We start from the raw sequence: 6,175 nt of genomic DNA, 5'->3' as shown, positions 1-6,175 counted from the left end.
AGCTGGGACAAAGTGAGAGAGAGGCGTGGACATATATACACTACCAAACGTAAAATAGATAGCTAGTGGGAAGCAGCCGCATAGCACAGGGAGATCAGCTCGGTGCTTTGTGACCACCTAGAGGGGTGGGATAGGGAGGGTGGGTGGGAGGGAGACGCAAGAGGGAAGAGATATGGGGATATATGTATATGCATAGCTGATTCACTTTGCTATAAAGCAGAAACACACCATTGTAAAGCAATTATACTCCAATAAAGATGCTAAAAAAAAAAAAAGAATTACAGGTTAGATTCCCCACCCTCTTCTGCAGCCAGAGAGAACCTGCTTTGCCTCTCAGGCCCAACAGTGTCCTCTGAGTTAACACTAGGGGACCTGGGCTTTGTGACACCAGCAGCCCAACAACCCTATTTTATGGTTATTAGTGGCAATATCGGTTTAAATGCCTTACCTAGACAGAGCCCTTCGTTTGGCCACGTGGGTGGGCCTTGTCATTCCAATGAGATCAATGCTGTCAGAACTGGGGAGAAGGCTCCTGTCCCAGGGCAGTCAGGGGAGGAAGAGCATGTAATTTTAGCTGTTCACATCTCCTGGTCCTGAGAACTAAAAGAACTCACACTTCTGCAGAAACAGATCTTTTGCACACCCTCTGATCTATTGAGTCATGTTATTTTTCTGGAAACTAACTTGACATTTAAGACTTCACAAGTAGCAAAGGAGATAGCATTGCAGCAAGCCCTGAAACTCTCACCGTCTTTATTATTTTTATTTTTTTGGCCGCGCTGCGTGGCCTGCAGCATCTTACTTCCTTGACCAGGGATTGAACTCGGAGCCACGGCAGTGAAAGCACCATGTCCTAACCACTAGACCACCAGGGAGCTCCCATCTCACCATTTTCTTTAAGTATTTATAATTTTGAAGCATACGCGATGTTGTCATGGATGGCTCTCCTCCTTCCAGCCTCAAAAAGGAAATAGCTTTAAAGGATGTGAAGACTTGACCACATTCCAAGGCCCTCCGAAGGCGTTAGAAGTTTAGAGTTCTTTGTATTCAGACATTCACATGGCTGGCTGTCTCATGGCAGTTCAAACGGAACTTGGCTGATACATACTGCGGGGGATAAACTGGAAAGAAAATCAAGGGGGCAATACTCTAAAAATCAGGATATCAGTTACCTCTGTGGGGAGGGGTATCTGATCAGGAAGAACGTTGGTGGGGTGAGTCGTTTGCAGGTTCTATTTCTTGATCTGGGTAGAGATTACATACATATGTTAGAATAATTTGTTAAATTGTCTGTGTACATTTTAAGCATTTTTCTTTATGTGAACTTTTTCACAATGAACTAAAGAAAAAGTTGCGCTACACGCACAGCCGAGGCTTCCTCCCTTTTCCACCGTTTCAGTAATTGCTGGTACCACCATCCATCCAGTTACCGAGGTCCAAGACCTGAGGGTTATTCTTGACTCTCTTTTCCTCCCTTTCCTCCACCCCTAGACCCATTCCATCAGCAGCCTCAAAAGTTCTCTCCCTTCCCTCCAAGCCCCATACCTCCCCTGTCACTACTCTGTCCCACCTCTGTCAAGTCTTTAGGGATAGCTGGACCACTTACATCCACTCTTTCTTCCCACACAAAGACCATAAACTTTTTTAAAAAACTGTTTATCTGAAATGATTGCAGCTTCACAGGAAGTTGCAAAAATAGTACAGAGTTCTCTCGAGTACCCTTCATCCAGTTGCCTCAGTGTTAACATCTTGTGTAACCTATTGTGCGATCAATACCAGGAAATTGACATGCATGTCATCCATGGAGTTTATCAAGATTTCACTAGTTTGGCCTGCACTCATTCGTTTTTTTTTTTTTTTTTTATCATTATTTTTTAAATTTTTGGCCGCTCCGCACGGCATGTGGGATCTTAGTTCCCCAACAAGGCATCGAACCCGGGCCTCCTGAAGCGACTGCCAGGGAAGTCCCAGACCGGCACTTATTTGAGTGTGGGATGTGTGTGTGAGTGGGTGGGTGGGTGTAACTCTACCACGTGTAGATTCATGTAACCACCACCACAATTAAGATATAGAACAGGTCCGTCACCACAAGGTCTTCCTTGTGCTATCTTTATCGTCACACCCAGTCTTCTCCCCCTAACCCCTGGCAACCACTCTGTAATTGTCTATAACTCCATCTCTCTCACGTTGTCATTTTGTTAATGTTCTATGAATGGAATCATGCCGTATGTGACCCTTCGAGATCAGCTTTCCTCTTTCACTCAGCATAATACCCTTGGGATCCATCCAAGTCATTGCGTGTATGAATAGTTGTTCCTTTGTATTCTGAGTGGTATTCCATGGTATTGATGTAACCTTTTAGAAACAGAACCTGTCACTTCCAGGTACAAGCAGGGCTTTCCCATTGCACTGAGACCAACATCTGCGTTCCTGGCTGGCAAGGCCCTCCCCGCCTGGCCGGCCTGCTGCCTTTCCCCTGCCTTCCCTTGCTACTTTCCCCTCCCTCTCACACACCATCCTTCTGTCCCTCCCAAAACCCACACAGCTTGTTTCTCTGTGCTGCTCACCTGGGATGACCTCCCCGACATCGTCTTGTCCTCTGGATCCCTGCTTAAGCGTCACCTCCTCAGAGGCCTTGCCTGTACCTTCCTGTAAAAACACTGCCCTCCTTCCCAGTTTTCCTGCTTATATCCTCCCTCGCACTAATTCCACCTGGTAACAATTGTCTTTCTTTGCTTGTTTTGTGTCTGTCGCCCACCCCCTAGCAGGGTGAGCCGTATGTAACAGACACTAACAAAGGGATGACTTGAATAAAGGAGTTCATTGGTCTCTGAGAGAGAATTCTCATCGTTAATAATATACTTGTTTGTACCTGGCCTTATTCCAGAAGGATTCAGGGTGATTTGCAAAAACACAGGCAACACAACAAGATACAAAATAATAAGTAGGGAAAATAAGAATAGGAAATGATGAAGCCAGGGTAGAGATGGCCCCCAGCCTGTGGATGGGATGCAGAGCTGGCAGCCATGCAACATGTGAGAGAAGAAAAGAGGCACAGTCTCTCCTTATCTCTGAGCCGGGCACTGGGGCACCAAGCCCAGCAAATAAATAAATACTCCAGCAAAGGTAATTTCAGGTTGTGCTAAGGGGTAGGAAGAAAACGAGAGTTAAGCGTGGCCACAGGGTTTGCAGTGTCCGTGAAACTTAAAACAAGTCTGGTTTTGGATAAACAGTAAGGTCCTACTGTAGAGCACAGGGAGCTATATTCAATATCCTATGATAGACCATAATGGAAAAGAATACATATATATATATATATATATATACATACACATAACTGAGTCACTTTACTGTACAGTAGAAATTAACACAGCATTGGAAATCGACTATACTTCAATAACATAAATTAAAAAATAATAAGAATAAAACAAGTCTGGCTTGTTTTCCTGAAGAAAGTTATTCCTGATTCTGAGGATTGAGGGAGAAATTTACCACGGGTCCTAATATTGTTTTTATTTTATTTTATTATTATTATTTTTTTGCGGTACGCGGGCCTCTCACTGTTGTGGCCTCTCCCGTTGCGGAGCACAGGCTCCGGACGCGCAGGCTCAGCGGCCATGGCTCACGGGCCCAGCCGCTCCGCGGCACGTGGGACCTTCCCGGACCGGGGCACGAACCCGTGTCCCCTGCATCGGCAGGCGGACTCTCAACCACTGCGCCACCAGGGAAGCCCTAATATTATTATTTTGATGTTAGTTTTTTTGCTTTTTTTTGGGCGGGGGGAAACCTAGTATAGTCTGACCCTAGGGATATAATGGAAAATATAAGGATGAGGGCTTCTTGCCTTCTAGAAGTCTGTGTCATGGGGGAAACAGGTCCCAGGTACCAATGATGTCTCTCTCTCTCCCTCTCTCATCACTAGGTCCTGTTGCTTCTACCTCTCTCCTGCCCTCTGAAAGATTAAATGAGCTGCCCAGAGTGACACAGCTAGTCAGTGGCAACCGGGCCAAGAAAACAAGTGTGTGGATGGTTGGCCCACTTCCCTTCCACAGCATCCACCCCTGTCATCAAGTGTCAGAAGCTAAGCTATTCTAGGTTCAGCCTTGGCCAGCCATAGGCCCCACGTAGACCCCGCAACTTTTCCTTATCAGTTCAATTCGACTCAGATGAACACCAAAGACAGCCTCAAATAAGGGCGATGATTCAGCAAAGACTAGCTTACCTGCTGAGGTGTGTATGTGTGTGTGTGTGTGTGAAGGGGAGACCCTTTCTGCTCCCACACCCCACCCGCCATCCTAGGGCTCAGCTCCTCCAGGAAGACTTTGTCACCATCGCCATCCCCATCGCACACTTATTCTGAGTTTTCAGTCCCTCCTCTGGGTTCCCGAAGGGCCCTGTGCTGGCCTTATTTCCCCTCATTGTCATTGCCTCTGGAAGATGCCTCTTCAGTGTCACTGTTTCACTAAATGCAGTTCGGGAAGCCCCTGCAACAGAATAGTGTTCAAAGTGCAAGTCCCCTGGCCCCTCTCCAGTCTCCCTGAATCAAATTCTCTGGGGGTGAGTGATGCCCAGGCAGCAGAATTTCTGTGAAGTTCCCCAGGCAGTTCTTAAGGACTGTGTCTTCATCTCTGTTTTATTCTCAGGTTCTGCTGGACTCTTTATAGTCTCTTCATCTCTATTTGTCAAGTCATCGACTGATAATAAATAAGTAAATGTGTATGGGGGGTTATACGTGGACAATGTGTCTTGGAGTGTCATAGCTCTGAGCTGGCCCTGTCACGATTTCTCTTTGCCAAGAAGCCTGTTGGAAAGTGCACAGATTTAGGCTTCAGGAAATGTCCTGGGACAGCGGAGCGGAGGGTAGATTGAGAGATCGAAACTAGAGGTTTCTTCAGCAATCCAGACGTAAAGAGCTAATGATGAGGACCAAGAAGTATTATGAGGATGGAGAGAGACGGGCAGATGGAGGGGTGGGCAGGAAGGAATGAGGTAGAAACAGTAGGACCTAGTGATGCGGGAAGAGGCAGGAGGAGGCACTGAACCAACTCTCAGGTTTCTGGTTTAGGGGACCGGTGAAGACTTTGTAGAGATCAGATGAGTCTAGGTTTGAGTCACCCACTTAGGTCTGGATAAATTACACAAATTCTCTGAGAATCAGTCACTTCATCTATAAGAGAGGGCTTATTGCAAGGGTGAAAGTGCCATTAATAGGGATACAATGCCTGTTGTAGCATCCAAGATACGTTTAGCTATGAATTTCGTTGTCATCACTACCGCTGTTCATACCAGAGTGGCACTAGCTATGGTGGGGATCGCTGAGGGAGAAGTACTCTCGGTGTGGATACGCTGAGTTGGGGGCGTCTGCCGGACATCCTAACAGAGACGCCCGGAAATCTTGGATGGGGGTGTGAAGAAGGTCTAAAATTTGGATTTTGGTTTCTGCTCTCACGGTCCTCATGGTGCCACCAGACGCGCCGTCAGCATGCAGAATGACACCGGCGAGTTTGTGGATCTGTACGTGCAGCGAAAATGCTCTGCCAGCAACTGAATCATCGGCGCCAAGGACCAAGCGTCCATCCAGGTGAACGTGGCCGAGGTTGACAAGGTGACAAGCAGGTTCAACAGCCAGTTTAAAACCTACACTATCTGCGTGGGCGTTCACAGGGTGGGGGAAGTCAGATGACTCCATTCTTTACTGGCCAAGGCCAAAGGCATCCTCTCAAAGAACTTCTGACTGAAGAGGATCGCGGATGTGGAATGTTTGTCATAAATAAATAGTAATAAATAAATAAATATAATTGGATTTTGTTGAGCCATTGCAGTAGGTGACCGTGGTGAGGGAGCTTGAGCATAAGAGAGTGGCTGTAGTGATGGGCCATGGGGGTGAGGCCGGGAGGGGAGAGACAGAAACAGGAGGAGGCTGAAAATGACATGCGTGAGGACTGCCGTGGAATTGACGGAAAGTGCAATGGTTTTCAAAGGAGGAGAAAGCCTGAAGGCATTGAGTTCATGGTTGGGGTGCGGTACTGGTGTTTAAGGTTTCAAAGGGGTGAGAGAAGACAGATGGAACCTTGAAGCTGACGTGGAGGAGAGGAGGACGTCACTGTGGAAGGGCTGGTGCAACGCTAAGGCTGGGCTGTGGGGTGGACCTTGCAGGGACCTAGAATCATGCCTG

The 6,175-nt window shown here is 47.2% G+C and overlaps 1 pseudogene; it reads left to right on the top strand.

Moving 5' to 3' along the window:
* Positions 1–5,482: 5,482 nt before the first annotated feature.
* On the top strand, positions 5,483–5,734 carry LOC136134179 (small ribosomal subunit protein eS21 pseudogene; annotated as a pseudogene).
* Positions 5,735–6,175: the final 441 nt, after the last annotated feature.

This window comes from Phocoena phocoena, chromosome 14 (assembly GCF_963924675.1).
Source record: "Phocoena phocoena chromosome 14, mPhoPho1.1, whole genome shotgun sequence".
Classification (NCBI taxonomy): domain Eukaryota; kingdom Metazoa; phylum Chordata; class Mammalia; order Artiodactyla; family Phocoenidae; genus Phocoena; species Phocoena phocoena.
Note: the sequence above shows the minus strand (reverse complement) of the source record. Positions and strands in the feature narration are given on the sequence as shown.